This window comes from Phoenix dactylifera, chromosome 8 (assembly GCF_051530095.1).
Source record: "Phoenix dactylifera cultivar Ajwa chromosome 8, Ajwa_hap1_PhDact_Kaust_v1.1, whole genome shotgun sequence".
Classification (NCBI taxonomy): Eukaryota; Viridiplantae; Streptophyta; class Magnoliopsida; order Arecales; family Arecaceae; genus Phoenix; species Phoenix dactylifera.
In genome coordinates this window covers 8,185,649-8,202,825 of record NC_143197.1, presented here as the reverse complement: position 1 = coordinate 8,202,825, position 17,177 = coordinate 8,185,649, and positions in this window count along the sequence as shown.

Here is a 17,177-nt window from a genome sequence, read left to right as displayed (position 1 = left end):
GGATCCGGGGCGTGACAATAACCATTTTTTATTGTAGTGAACCTAGCTTGTAGCCTGGGCAAGTACTCCTTACATGTAGAAGCACCATAGGGACTCCTGATGGAAATCGGACTGTCGATGACTCATGGTGGAAGTAAGGGTCCTAGGGTTGAATTAGTCAAGGAGAACCTACGTTTTCCTCTTTTTGAAGTCCTTCCTCCCCCCTCAAGGCACCATCACCACTGATTGGAAATTTCTCTCTCTCTCTCTCTCTCTCTCTCTCTCTCTCTCTCTCTCTCTCTTATTCTTCTCTTAGAGATACCCTCACCACGCTAAGGATTCAATCTCCATAAAGTGGAGGTACCAGCCCTCCACCCTCCAGATTTTCCTCTTGCTTGCCTAACTTGCATACGGTTGTTGTTACCAGTGTTGTCGAATTCCTGTTTATCTAAAAATACGCTAAACAGATCGTTTTTAGAACCGACAAACAAAGTTTAATTTAATTATACTCTTACCTTTTCTACTCGAAGAATAGTAGTCGTAAAAGATTGATCCACAGGGAGGCGGTTTGAGTTGCATAAAAATCAAAATATTTACTCGGATTCAAAATCGATTTTTGAATAACAAAAGAAAAACATTACTTCGGGGATGTTGAATGATTCTCTAGTCTAGCAGAGAATATTTTCTATTTGAAAATAAACAAAGAAAAGAAAGAAAACTTTTCAATTGAAATCTGATGCAGAGTAGGGGTCGATTTCTAAAGACAGAATATAAATTAAAATCGTCAATCGAACCGCAAAGATTAATTCCAAGATTATCTTAAAATTAAGAATTCTAGAATGCATACAATAAATTGTAGAATATTAAATTAAAACTTAGACATGTATTGCATAAAAGAAAAATTAAAATTTTGCATAAAAAGCGGAAATTAAACTGAACCTAGAACAAAGATTGCATGAAAGAGAAATGATAGATTTTGTAAAAATAAATTGATTACAAAGGTAGAAATGAAGATTGGTAGCCTGATGCTGCCTTTCTTCTGCAAATAAAATAAAGAAAAGAAAGAAAAACAAGAAACTTCTCTCCCCTATTTTTTTATTCTTTTTTCAAACAAAACAGAGCCATGCTCTGTTTCTCTTTTTTTTTCTTTCTCTCTTCTCTCCCAAACCGAGCGCCCCCTCCCCTGTTCTTTGGCCCAACCCCCAACCAAGAACTCCCCTCTCCTCCTCTCGTCCTCCCCTTCTTATAGATAGCCAGAGCATGGATCCCTTGATTGCGCATGGAGAGGAGGAGAAACGGGCGCGGGATCTCGGGAGGTAGATCCGGATGAAGAGCGCCGCGGGTGCTTGGATGCGGAGGAGGCTGGACCGGCCGGGATGATGGCGTGATCCGTGGAGCTCGGACGCGATCTGTGAGGCGGGATGCTTGTAGATGGCTTGATCATGGGAGGAAGGAGAGGGCGGACGCGATCTGTGAGGCGGACGCGATCTGTGAGGCGGACGCTTGGGATTTCAAATCCGGAAGAGATGCGGAATCACCGGAAGCTTTGTGGACGCCGGATTAGAAGCGGGCGTGGGATCCTTTCTTCTCCCCTGTTTCCGCACGGGATGAAGCTATGGATCTTTGAAACGGGCGGCCGGAATCACCGGAAGCTTTGTGGATTTCCTCTTTGGACCACGGGAGGATGGGAGCGCCGGCTGTGAATCTTGGCTGCTGGGAGGCAGGCGTGGATTCTGAGAGGAAATTGATCACGGACGCGGTGGAGGCTGGATCGCAGGAAGCTGGGATTTGATCCGGATGCGTCATGGGCGGAAGCAGAGGCAGAGGAGGGGGTGCAGACGTGGGGATCACTCGCAGAATCGCTCGGACGCTGGAATGGAATGAGCTGCAGACGCGTTGTGAACGCGTGGACATATGCTTGCTTTGAAGACGTTGAGGATGGGACATTCGTGGAGAACATCCGCTGTTCCAGAAAGATGACAGGGATGAAGACATGCTGAGTCAGACGACGTCGGGGAGGTGCTGGCCGCGAGTTCGGGCTCAAACCCAGTGTTATTGGGTCTCTTGGATTACTTGCACTCAAACACAAATACAATGTTAATTAGTTAATTTTATTATTAATGATTAGCTATAATACTAATCAAGATAGTATGACGATTGTACTTTTGTGCTCTCATCAACCAGCTTGCTTATCGTCGAAGATTATTGAATTACATAGTTCAAAGCCTCCTATGTCGTACAATCATCTTCCCCTATACCATTTTTCTAAGCCTCATCTCGTATTTTGAAGCCAAATTTCCTCGCTTCCTCCCTCTCCATCTATCCTTCCTCGATGCCCAATAGCCAACATCAATCCCTAGCCACCGGCGAACAAGATAAAGCTCTAACTAAAGTCAAGCTTTTTAAGATCTCCAGTTTCACTCAATTCTTGTTCTTTTTTTTTTTTTTGTTCTTTTTGTTGTCTGCCTGCCATCGTCCATAATTATCGCCTATCACCGGTACTTCGGTTGTTATTCACCACCGCCATCACCAAGCCACTATCATTCCTTCTCCTCTTCCTCTTTTCTAACAAGACCTTTCCTCTTCATTCCCTCTCATTCTTTATCTCTCTTTTTTCTATATGTTCTAGGTGGACCCAACAGTGGGTCTCTTCCTCTCTCTTTCTTTTGGCGTGTTCTCCCTTGGCGTGTTCTCTCTTCCTCTCCCATTCGATTCTTGATCCCTTTTCCTTGGTAGATGTGAGACTTGATTATATTGCAATAAGACATATTTACAAAAATGATACATAGTAACATGACGGGGAAAGCTTATGCTTAACATATACGCTTGACTAAATAAAAATGGGTTAGATTCTTGTTCCTTATTCTTTCAAAAAATACATGAATATTTATAATCTTCAACAGGAATAAGTTTCTAATGAGAATCCAGTCAAGCACGTGGGAAACAATTGGAGGCCCAGTGGCCATTCTTGACTCACATATACTAGAGGTTAATGAATGTTGTTGCTTTAAGACCATTCCACAAAGTGACAAGAGGTAATAGCCAGCCAGACAGATAGTCAAGTGAAGGACCCAAAGATCTTTGAACAAAAGGAGAACTAAAGCTAGTCATAATCAGGCATAACTAATTAACTCCGGGATGTTACCGCAGTCTGACTTCAGAGCATCCCAGGCTAAGCTTTGACTTGTTGGCAATTGACCGTCCCTGTAATCATGCAGGTTTCCAACTATAGCACGTAATTCAGCCAAGTCGATTTCTTTGAGCACGGGTTTGATCAAGCTTTGCTTAGTATTCATATATTTTGAGCATCAAGAAGCAGACATCATTTTTAATAAAATGCATCTCAAAGAAGTTAATAATATTTCTTATTAAGTCTTGGACTAGAATCAAGTTCGATTCAAGCTTGGTGCAAGTTTCTTTAGATTTAGTTACAGGGTTGTTTTCAACGATGGATTTGAAATTTGGTTTATTAATTTTATAATCTGAAATCAAACATCCAACTTGATTTAGAGAGAGAATCCATGGAAGAAAATTTCTGCTGGTTCCATATGCCATGGTTGGGGACCGACCCTCATTTGTTCTATATTTTCGGCCTGACCAGTTCTTGTTCGTCAGCCTTTTTTTTTTTTTTTGTGGTTTTGTGTTCTTTTATGAGCTTTTTTTTAATTATTTTTTGGGTTTGCAGAGCCTTGGGTCTTCATGTTTGTTCTCCAGTTAATTTGAAAGGATGCTAATAATAAAAGTTGGGTGGCACCTTGCCTCCCTTATCATCCAAAAAAGAATTTGAGAGGATGCTGATCGCTAAATACTCGAAGACATCTCCCACAGTGATGAAGGTCTATGACACCTAGCCGTTTGAGGAAGGAGAGGAGTCTGAAGAAAGTGATGAGAAGATTCATGTGCTCTATTTGGAGGGTTGGCAAGAGTGTGGGCCTGTAGAAGAGTGAGTTCTTTGACAGCATGCTGCTGCTTGGATGCCGATCAATGGAGTGTGGTTTGACATTGAGCTTTGAAGCATTGTTATGGTATGGGCCATTGAAGATTTGCTTCATGAATGATGGAGATGGCTTAAGCTATATATCTAACTTAAGCTCGGAATCTTACACAACCTAGTATGTTTATAAGATCGATTGTAAATATATATCTGCCAAAATCAACTCCGTTGATGCCTAACACCCAATATTAACTTGTTGTAAAGTGTCAGAGAGCATCAAAGAGAGAGAGTGACCAAAAGCTTGTTCTGTCATGACCATGACATAGTTATCTTTTCTTTCTAAAGGATGGATTTTGACTTGAGTTCTCCATTCATGCACTTGAATGGGGTTTGCTTGTTAATAAACATGAGAATTTCAGGAAAAGTATGCAACTCCACCCTAATTCCTCATTCTTGCTCCCATTCTCACCATGTATCAGAAACAGAAATTAGTCTTTATGTTCGTTGATATAGTAGACAATGGACAAAGAGGCCCTCAAAATACATCTATGAAGTATCTCCTACGACGATGTCCCGCGGCTGAGAAATTAGTCCCCCATTATCGTTTACTATGTTAGCATTTTGGATTTCAACGGGGTGGCTACCAATTGAAGCATAAGGGATCATAGTGGAACAGAAAACTCATGTGTTAAGGTTGGAAGTGGACTGGGCCAGTCTGGCCACACTTTTAGTATCTAAGTATTTATATATAAATCCAGGCCACACTTTAATATACATCATTAATCAAAACTAAGTATACTAATTAGGAAGATAACCTTGCCTCTATTTATTTTCTCGCAAAAGTCAATACTCGTCTGGTCTCTGGATCTGAAAAATATAGATGAAGATTATGAGCTTTACAACTCAATAAGTAACCAATCTATTTTATAGAATTGGATCAAGAAAAATTATATAATTCAGTTCAATTAAATTATACAAAATATGATACATCTATATAGATAAGCTTCATGACATTTACTTTCAATAAGATTCAGATACTTCAACAATACATTTTATCTTTTCATGATCATACTAAGCTTGCATTTTATACTCATACACATGCCTATCCCTGGGTGTCCAATTTCTAATTTTTGCTCTACAACCTTATCTACAGCCACATATTAATTCTTGCAGCTTAGTTATCGCCACAAGAAAGTGACAACAGACAAATTGTAACTAAACAAGAGGAGATATCCAAATTTCTACAAAAAAAAGGACTTCAAATCAGGTACTATTATTGATTTTTTTTATGTGTTTTGATGTGGTTGAATTTCAAACTTAATATGGCCGCTCATTTTTTGTATTCACGGATTTTTGAGAAAATAGAGCACTATATATATATATAGTGACTGCAAGCCATGCACGATCCTCAGATTTCTCAATTACAGTACACTATTGTATTTCTAAAAAAGCACTATTTTATTTCCAACCCTTTTGTTTCTCCATAAAAGCATTATTTTAATTGCAAAGACATGATAATTTCCTATATCACAAACACAAAGGCACGCTTGCAATAGTGCACATAGGTATCAGGCAACATGGTCTGCTCCCCTAAAAGCAATATCTAATTACTTCAGCTATATATATCATTCAAATGGGTATGTAAGGAGTAGCAATTAACCACAGAGGCTTCAAGCCCACAGCTGCGCCAAAGGACTCTGTCATGTCCAAATCCCTAGAGCCCATCCCATTGGGGAACTTCCAATCAAAATAGTAGAGGAGGTGGAATAGGGCCATCTCTACTTGGGCTTTACCAAAGGTGATCCCCAAGGCATACCCTCTTTATTAGCAAAATTACATATCAATCTATATTATTTTTCTTATATAGAGTCTGCACACGAATATATATAACCCTTAAGATGTATCGAATGTGATGAAAAAGAGATATAAAATCCTTTTTCTCTTTCTCTTTTTTTTTTCTTTTTTCTACAAATATTTCAACATGGTATTAGAGCCTCCGATCACCTAATCTGTTGCCATCATCTCTTCCGTCATTGATGTAGCCGTCGTTGCCGTGTCTAGAAGCTTTGAAGACCCTCATTGTCGATCTATCGATCTCTATTTTCAGATGAATCAACATCCGAAGATCCTGTATTTTCTGATGGATCTGCAAATCCTATGTTTCTCCATAGATCCTCTATTTTCTAGTTAATCAACATTCGAAGATCTCATATTTCTTAGTAGATCTGCATATCCTCTATTTTTGGTAGATTAATATCCGAAGATTCTTTATTTGCTAAGGATTCATGGCCTCTCTCCGCCGCTTTTCTCCTCAATTTCATATCTTTGGTCGTCTCTCTTCATCGTCGCTAAGCCCCTTTCCCTCTATCTTCAATTTTTTGTTGCCTTTTGACTCCACTCCTGCACCATTCAGTTCGAGATCTATTGCTCCTCTTCCATGGTGCCTCCATGTACGAGGATCTTCGACCTTCGGTTGTCTTTTCTCTGAGCTCTATCACTGCTGCAACTGTCATTTTTTATATATCTTTTTACAACCACATCATCAGCCAAGTCAATCAACCACATCGGCAAATACGTCAGTTTGTCATATCAGTCAGACACATTGACAGAAACCAGTTTGCTATATTAGTTAGTCATGTCAATGGACGCATTAATCTACCGCATCAGTTAGTTACATCAGCATTGCCAAACACATCAGTTTGCTGTATTAGATTCATAATTTGTCGCATCAGTTTCTAAACTGCTATGTCAGCTTCTGTTCTGTCATATCAAATTCTATATTGTCACATCAGCTGGATGCATTAATGTCATATCGGCATTTGAGTTGCTATGACAACTCCTAATCTGGTACATCAGTTTCTGAGCTGCTATAACAGTTAGTGTTCTGCCACATTAGGCTTTGTGCTACCATGTCAGCTCTTGTTCTACACCACATCGACCTCTGAGATGCTACGTCAGCTCCTAGTTCAAATCAGCTGCTGAGCTGCTACTTCAACTCTTGATCTAGTACATTAGTTTCTGAGTACATTCGTGATCTAGTTTCCAAACCCAAGTTGGCACCTACAATACCATCTTGAGTTTGAGGAGAAGTATTAGTATAATTTTAGGGATCACGTAACAACCTACATCAGCCATAATATTTTTTTTATTAGCGTGATTCTGTATCAATTTATATTTTTTTTTCTTAGTGTGACTTTTTAGAGTGATTTTAGGGATTACAAAACAACATGTATCACCGATAATATTTTTCTTTGTTAGCATGATCATATATCAGTCAATATTATTTTTTTTTACATGGAGTCTACATATGAGTACATGATATAATGAAACAGAGATATTTTTTTTTTCTCTTTTTTGCTCTAAATATTTTAACAAAAAATGATAAGTACTTGGAGAAATATGTATTGCCGCGCCTTTTATTTATTTATTTATTTTTATAGAACAAGCTAGATGCATAGTTTGGCATACTGACCATGATTACGGCCTTGATGCAGTGTGAGGGGGAATTCAAGTCCAGTACCAGTTTCTTTTAGCCTAAAGAGAACGTCGACAAGATCTTCCCCTCTTGCTGCCTCCCGTTGATGCTATTTTTGGTTGTTCTCTTTGCTTCATGCTCCTTGATGATCTCCCCGAGGATCTCATCCATCTCGCGGTGAGATTTGTCTAACCTTGAAGTACCTCCCCTGAGAGTGTCAATAAAGCTCAACGAGGGGAATGGATCATGAGTCACGTTAAATCCGATGAAGAATTCAAGCGCTTTCTTGCTAAGATGAATCTCGGCCTATGCTTGCACTTTGTACCAAATGCCGCCCTCGAGGTCACAGTATTAGATGTCGGGAGAAACATCTCGCTGAGATAAACTGGCGAATTGTGGAGATATATTCCACTAGGTTGGACATCTCTTGTCGAAGTGTGCTGAAGGACTTGTCACGCTTTGCACTCAGTAGGTCGAGAACGCATATCTTCTGCAGCTCCCGCCAGTAGCTACCGTAGGGTGCGAAGACAATGCCAGTGCCATCATAGAACACCTTGGAAACTAGTTGTTGTCCCGCGAGGCGAAGAGGAGATCGTGGGTCTTCATTATCTCTCTTGCCATCTCCGGGGAGGAGACGATAATTTGGTCAACTTGTCCGAGCCTTGGGTTCATGAGAGGGCCATGCCGCTGCGACAAGCTCTCGGAGGGCACGGTGAGGGAGAACTCCAAGCAAGTGGTGGAGGATGACCGATGATACAAAGCTTCCATGGGCTTGGAGGCAACTTTCGTGTTGTTGTGGATTTGGTTAACTTATATTACTATGACTACAAAGAGGAGGAAGGAGGAAATGAAGGGCAAGGAAACTAGAGTTCCATTGTGTCAAACTCAGCAAACTAGGCCTGGTCCGCTGGCCCAACCATTTTTCACCCAAATCTAAAAAAAAAAAAAACAAAAAAGAATTCTAGCACGTGTGGCAGTCGAACTCTATTAAGAGCTCCTTGATCTCCGTCCTCCCTCCCTTCCACCCCCGCTGGCGAACCAACTCCAATCGGAGTTTAATCGTCGGATACTTCTTTGATCCCTTCCGCCATATGCTATCAACATTGTTGCCATGCCTGAACGCCGTCGAAAGTCAGATAAGAACCTGACAATCTTTGGATAACTCTTCTCTCCCTCCTCTGTAACTTTTAGAAGCTCGGTTCTAGCCAAAGATCACCAAATTTTTGACGAAAAAGGGCGATGCCCTATTTCCTCTATTTTTGGAACCCAACCCCTTTTTCTTCTGATTTCAGCAGGTTTCGCCATCGATTCTTGTTGCCGAGGCCTCCCTCCATTTCTCCATACCGGCATGTAGCCTTGGTCAGAGTTCCGATCGCCAGAACGTCTTGATTCCATGAGATAAGACAGCGAAACTCTTATTTTAGGAGAATTTTTCCTCGTCGTCGGCCGCTAGTTGCCTTCGACGGCCATCTACAGTGGGCGGCCGTAGGTTCCTAACCCCGAGCCCCACCTACAACCACCCTCTTCCTTCATGTTCCTTGGTTAGAGATAGAAGATTGCTTTCTCTCGCTTTCCTCTCTCTTCACCATCCTTTCTCTCTCTTATTTCTCTCTCCTAGACTCTCTTTCTCTAAAGATGTTGGATCTAGCATGGCACCTTTCTTCATAATTCTGGATCAATCTTGGTGAAGGGACCTGATCTATGTTCGGCGGATGGCATGCCAGCCCCCACCAGGCCCTTTTCGGACATTGTTAGAATTGATCCCTCCTGATCTCTATTGAAACTCTAGTATTTTAGTGCGAGCATGATCAGATGAATTTCACTTTGATCGGACCGACCAAGGTGTCGGGCACTTCTATTAGGTCAGCCCTATGAAGGTATTAGAATTAGGATTTCTATTTTTAGAATAATCATGATTTTGATGGAAATATAATTTTTAAATACTAGAATCTTAAAAAAAAATTAAAATTGATTGGACTGATACTTTATATTCGCTCGCAAAGTAAGTAATGTTTCACTTTTTCAAAATTTACCGGCAATTATAAAATTATTATATTCATGAATTTTGAGTGGTATTCATGATGCATAAATTTGGTGCATAGTATGCTATTATTGAATATGTTATTTTGGAATATTATGATGATATATGATCATATTATAGAGATGATTGATTGATTTTGACACCGCACAATTTTAGAACTCTAAGACCCTAAAACTATTTGAATTTCGACCTAGTAATATTGAGGACGCTGCTAATAAAGAGTAATACATTGGCACATTATTCGTCCTGAAGGTTATGTCACAAGATGATGCGCAGCATACCACAAGCAGATACACGGTTCTGAAAAACTTTGCTACAAGAAGATGCTCAGCTCACTGTAAGAAGATGCATGGTGTTATGACCCTGCCACAAGAAAGATGTGGTCATAGTTCATGATTGATAAGCTAAATTGAATAATAGAACAAATTAGAATCCATGAGCAAAAAAAATAGATTTTTAAAAAAGATTTTTAAAAAAGATTTGATTCACATGATAGTACATATATGTTTAATTTCTATAAATTATTATCTATTTAATTGTCTGATTTATTTAGCTAAAGTGATATTGCTAACTAGGTTGTTTAGCTCATTATACGACTTCTTATTTTTTTTTACATTTTCAGAGAACTAGCCTGACGGAGGTTTCAATATAGAAAAGCGACTAGCAGAATTTTGGCACTTGTATCTTAGATTAGAATTTATTTAAATTGATGGATTACGTATGAATATTGTTAGAATTGCGAGACACTTAAATTTTAAGTTAGTTATTGAAATAAAATTGAATATTATCATTTAAGGTTTTACCACTGTATGTTTTTAATATCGTGATAAGATATCTTGCATGCTTGTGGGGAGAGTTTTCTATAAGTATGCGGTAGTTGATACGACCTCCAGTTCGTGATCTTAAGTCGGGGCATGACACATGGCTAGCACTATGATGCTGTAAGTGCAATGTGGACATGTCTCTATAAATAAGCAAACGTATGTTAATTTATAGGGGTTATACGTACGGTTCTAGCATTGAATAAAGCTTTAAGTGCAATGTGAACACGTCTTCAATGCTTAACCTTCCCCCACCTTCCGCCAAAGATCAGATTCATTCCAAGAAGAGATATTAATAAAGTTTTGAATTTGTATAGGCTAAGAGATCAATGCATTGAATGTAGTACGTGGACCCGTGGGGTGTCTATAAGTAGAGAAAGTATTCCTCGTGGAGTATCTTGCACACTTATCCTTGTGTCAAGCATGCCACTTTATTTCCTAAGTCATTTACCATGTGAAATTATGGGATAATTTGATGATTGTTCAAAATGAATGATTTATCTGAAAAAATAATTATAGGAGGAAATTAATTTTACCACATTTAGTTGGTGGTAAAATTACTCTAAAAATTGACACCAGAAAAAAAATACTATATTTAGTTAAAGGTAATCTTATATAAGAATTATCGCCAAATTTTCAATAATATCTTTGAATAAACAATTCAAGTAATGATTTTTTTTTGGGTCCATTTGTTGGTCATTAATGATCCACTTATATGAAGGCAATTAATATGGACTATTTTGAATATTGAAATATATTAACATGAGTTAATAAATATTTTTTAAATTAACTATACAAATATTTAAAAATATATTTATTATTGTAAATAAATTTAAGTATTTTCAAGTTTTTATTAAGTAAATAAATTAAATACAACCACATAATTAATTTATTAATTTGGAAAAAAAATAAATCGTTAGATCGAAAATTAGAAATATGAAAAAAATACCATCTTTCTAGTAGTATTTGTTTTACCTTCTCTTTTGGTAAAATAAGCATGAGATGCACAGTTTATTTTACAATCTTTCTCATCACCTTTTCATACCAAACATGATAATCTGACAATAGATTTTTTTTTCTCATACCAGATGAACCCCAACCAAATGAGCCCTCATGGTCACATGTAATCGTAAAGTCTAAACCAATTACCTATTTCTCCGAATAATATCTCAGCAAATCAGTTGACCTGGTAATTTAAATCCAAGCTGCATTCCTAGTTTCGCATCTTCTCTTTGTTACTCTATCATTATCTCAATGAACTTTGGATGTCGATGTTCTACAAAGAAATATCTAAGCAAGCTTGTGGTTGAAAAGAAACTAGAGAGAAATGAAATCAGATCACTTGGAATTGTCTCATGAAATGAGGTGGCATCATGCTGGTCATATATTACCCTTGACTATTGCCATATAGCTCATAACCTGATAGAAATGTAATCACATGGCTGCCCTCAGTGCCGGCCCGAGCGTTAGGCGACCGAGGCGGTCGCCTAAGGCCTCAGGCCAATGGAGGGCCTCCGGGAGGCGTGACCAAAAGGAAGCAAAGGCCCCATGTGAAAACAGGAACAGGAGCTTCCCCCTTGATGGAAGGCTACGAGTCTTCCCCCTTGATGGAAGGGAGGTGGAGAGTTTCCTGGCCTGCAGAGAGGCAATTTGGGAAGTTGGGGACAGTAGTTTTGTTTTGGGTGGAGAGAGAGAGAGGAGGAGGAGGGATTTGGTTGGCTTGATACACGCCTGAAGCCACTCTTATCTTTCATCCCTTCTCTTTTTTGGTTTTAGTCTTGGTTTTCCTTCCCTCACATTACTCCTGATTGGAGATGGACTTCTTGAGTTCTTGGAGGGTGGAGATTCTTTTAATTTTCTCCTCTGGGTTTCTTCTCCCCTCTTGGGTGGTAGAGAGAGAAAAGGAGGGAGGGGGTTGAATGGCTGCTGTGCTGTGATGTTGCAGTTGCTGCTTGGGTACTCACTTGAAGGGGAGATGGTGGGACGGGACTTTTATTAATTAGATGGAGTGAATTTCCCATAATGCCCCTACTTTCTCTTATAGAGAGGCTTCTTTCTGGACAAATTCTTTTCTTTACCTTGACCATGAAGTGCCACGGGATGACCTTTTCTTATCCTGCTCTTGCCTGACATGGTAAACAGTATTGCCCAGCATTATCTCAATTATTTAATCAGTTTTATGGCCCGGCAATTACATTTCTATGTTTCCATTCAAAAATTATATTAAACTGAAAAATTTTTTTGTCTACTTTTGTTAGATTCATGTATCTTTGTTGAAATAGTATACTTGATAGCTATCTATTTTCATATTATTTTTTTAAATATTTTATATTTATTAAAAAAATTTATTATTAAAAAAAAAGGCCTCATTCATTGGATTCGCCTTAGGCCCCCAAATGTATCGGGCCGCCCCTGGCTGCCCTGAAGACTATTCAACACAGAATTTTTCCTTGGCTCTAAGTGGATGGCACCCATCTCTATGCATGCACAATTTAGGTAGGGTTGCTTCCCCAGGGAGAGAATTTGAAGAAGCATGAGTGCTTCTCTCCCTCTCATTGGCCCAGCCTTTCACTTCACTTCCTTTCTCTCAATCATCTTCAATCCAGAGCAAACTCCTACTAAAGCTAAGCAGGTTAAGTCAAGATTTGGAAGCATATGCAGTTTGGTAGCTACCCTCTCACTGGATCCAATTTATTATATAAGCACACAGGACCTTTCTCCAAAGCTTTCCATATAAACTTCTTTGATGCCTGTGAACTAATATGTATTTCTTTTCTCCAAGGAAAGAGAGTATTGTTGGAGATATCATGCACACCCAAGACTATTCTAATTATCACGTACAATCACATTTTTTTCTACAAAAAGTTGGCCGCAACCTCAACAAAGCTGGATGAAAAATTCATTGCCCATAAGTTCCCACTTACAAAGAATAATTGAAAGTTCTTTGTGTCTTCCTTGGATGCAAAAAATTAGTGCAAGTTTCACATGCAAGAAGGAAGCCCGTACCGGCAGCCGTTGCCAATTTGATCGAGCTGAAGCCACTTCATGTAATTCCCAACTATCCTCCAACTGTTTGTTTTATATCATAATTGAAACATGAAACTATAATTAAAAATATGTTAGAAAATAAAATAAACATCAAGAAACACTATAGATAACACTCCCTGTAAAGCAGAATTTATGATCTACTTCCAATATATAAGAAAGCGCTTCTTGATCGCCTTAATGTGCACACTGCTAAGACAATTCAAGGACGAATTAGAACTAGTCTAAGCTAAAACAATGGAAAAGAATAATACTAAACCAAAACTCTAAAGGTAGATGATAAATTTATCAAGAATTCTTACAATCTTCTCATTTGTAATTGGCTATAGTACTGCTATCTTTTGATCCCCTATTTACAAGTTTCAAAAGGGTGTGATTCAATGAAATGTTGCTGCAAAGCCGTCCTTTTTTGCATCTTTAATGGGCATTTCTTTTCCCTCTCTTCCTTTGTATCTTCCCTCCTTTCTTTTTTTTCTTTTTTTCCCCCTCATTTTTCTTCATTCCTTTTTGTTTGCTGGCAACCTAATCTATTGGATGACAATCACAGTTGGACATCCAGTGGCCAAATTTGGCCAACTGCATTTTTTATTTCTCCTCTTTCTCCCTTTTCATTCCCTTCTTCCCCCTACTTTCTTCATGTCATCTTCCCACCTTTTTCCTTCTTTTCCCCCTTCTTCTCTTCCCCCTTTCTCTCCTTCTATCCTTTTCTTAGTAGATGGAGCCATTTACCTTTCTTCTAATCAATATTGAGATCAACATCGATGAGAGAGCCAGTGGCGCCATTTTTCAACTCCTTCTATAGCCCAAGCCCTCCATACCACCATAGACAACACAAAAAATTCCCAATAACTTTTTTTCTCCCTCTCAAAATTTGTCAAACCGAATTATGGAGCAGGATGGAACAAGAAATTCATGGTACATATAACAAATCTCTACCTTGGCTTGATAACATCACAAAATAGTAAAATGTCTCTCCACCTTCTTCGCATAAGATTCCAAAGGATAAATCTCAAGTGCTCCATATACCAATCAAATCTAAGCAATGCTTAAACATGGCCACTACTAGAGGCTTAGTCAATATAACATTATCCTCAGTACCATTAATAACAATATCATCTTATGTTACACATCAAGAACAAAATGGTACTTGATACCAATGTAATTCATCTTCTCGTAAAATATCTGATCTTTTGTCAAATAAATAGTACTTTAGCTATCATAAATAGATGATAGTCATTTTCTGACTCGAACTATGCGCACCGAAAAAACTTCTTAACTAAATAATTTCCTCAACTACCTTGGTCACTACTATATACCCTATATTGGCAGCACATAAAGCAATTGTAAATAAACAGAGCCAATTAAATAATATTTTAATTTTTTTTTTAAAAAAAAGGATCAAGTGTACATGATTAGAAAGTTGGCAGTTCCCCTATGATTCCTTCCTTATTCAACATCTCTATAAGAGCTCCAAGCCATTCAAAAGGTAGCAAACTATCCATCAATAGCTTCCTCTTTGTCAAAAAAAAGTCCAAACCTTGAAGGTATACATAAATGGCTATAACTCCATGAAGCTTTGTATGAGCCTCAGGCCATCCATGCCAACCTGAAACCCAAAACATCCTAGCTTATAGGCTGGGCAAGTACTCCTCGCATGTGGGAGCACCATAGGGACTCTTGATGGAAATCCGACTATCGATGACTCCTGGTGGAAGTCAGGGTCCAAGGGTTGAATTAGTCTAGGAGAACCTATGTTTTTCTCTTTTTGAAGTCCTTCCATCCCCCTCAAGGCACCACATCACCGACTAGAAACTTTTCTCTCTCTCTTTCTTTTATTCTTCTCTTAGAGATTCCCTCACCATGCCAAGGCTTCAATCTCCCCAAAGTGGAGGTACTAGCCCTCCACCCTCCAGATTTCCCTCTTGCTGGCGTACATTGCATAGGACTATTGTTACTAGCTTGCTTATTGTCGAAAATTGTTGGATTGCATCGATCAAAGCCTCCCATATCCTACAATCATCCTTCTCTGTACCATTTTTCCAAGCCTCATCTCCTATTTTGAAGCCAAATTGCCCTGCTTCCTCCCTCTCCATCTGTCCTTCCTCGGTGCCCAATAGCCGACGTCAAACCCTACCCACCGACGAACAAGATAAGGCTCTAACTAAATTCAAGCCCTCTAAGATCCCCTGTTTCACTCAATTCTTTTTCCTTTTGTTGTCTGCATGCCATCATCCATAATTATCACCTATCACCAGTGCTTCGGCTGTTATTCACCACCGTCATCACCAACCCACTATCCTTCCTTCTCCTCTTCCTCTGTTCTAACAAGACCTTCCCTCTTCGTTCTCTCTCGCTTTCTTTTCTCTCTATGTTCTAGGTGGACCCAACATATGGTCCCTTCCTCCCTCTTTCTCTTTGTGTGTTCCCCAGTCGACTCCAACAAAGGCTCCCAAACCAATTTGCCAATTTTGTTTCATAGCCGATTTGGAACACAAATTAAGATTAAACTAAAAGAGTTAGAAAAAGATGGGATCTTTATCAAAATATCTTCTTCATGAAAATATCTTATGAGCAATGAATCCAGTATAGTTGTTGTGGAGCATGGCAAGAGCCAACTTTGTGGCCTAGCAATGCTTCCCGAATGTGAGCGAATTTTTTGGACCATAGAACAAATCTCAAGAGTGATGCCCATTTGATTCTTGATCCCTTTTTCTTAGTAGATGTGAGACTAGCTTATATGGCAATAAGTCATATTGACAAAAATGATATATAGTAACATGATGAGGAAAGCTTATACTTGAGTGGGTGTTGGACTTTCAAAAATTAAAAGAGAGGACTGATACACTCGACTTGGGGGATAAAAAGGCCGAAAGAGGGTGCTCGGGTGGGGGTGGTGATGGAGGTGAAGCAAGATGGCATGGGAGTCAACAGAGCAACGACAAATTGAAAGGAGGCTACCGAGGAGACCAAAGCAAGGGGGGTATATAGGAGACAGGGAGAGGCAGGGAAGGCCGGCATTGGCAAGCAGGTTGGAGGTTTCCTGCTTTCCATTCTCCCTCTATGCTTTAGATGTCAAGGACATTTCAAAATAATTCATAGATTTAAGATTCATGTGAAGCCTATTTAATGCAGGAGAAGTATCACATTAGATTATTTGCATAATTTAAAGGCTGTAACTAAAAATTTTTAAAGTATGGGAGGAACGTATGAAAGGTGACAAATGTTAAGGGGTTAAACTATAATCTTCTGTATATAGTATTGTGAAACATATGTGCAATAGCAATTTTGGCACCATGCGCAAATCGAATGCTGATCATCATTAATTAATTAAACAAGTTATAACTAAACTGATAAAATATATAAAAAAAAATTAAAACTTGGTGGCTGGATTGTTTTGTTAAAGACTGGTTTGTTGGAGCAGGTCAGGCTATATTTCTGTCTTTTTCATAGATTTTAAAGCTCACATGAAGCCTGTTCAACAGATCGTTAGATGGAAATATCATGCGAGTCATTTCAATACCTTAAAGATTTGGAAGGTGTACATGAAAGACAAAAAAAAAAGTTGAGGGGGTTAAACCATAATTTCCTCTACATGGTATCGAAAAAAAACCTTTCCTAAAATACTTTCTAGTGAGGGGGTTAGCCTACTTTCTAGTGATTTAAATGGATAATGAAGCCTTTCCTCAAATACTTGTCCCGTGTATGACACATAAAAGCTTGGTTTGGCACTCGTTGAGGGTGTGCCAAGCAGTACTCTCCCTCAAATATTATCCAAGATAAAGTAGTGACCGAATCCCATCACGTGTCTGCATGTGTCTATGTTGATAGATCATGGATGATGCATGGGATGCCAAATTTCTCATGTTCCAATGTTTATTTTCT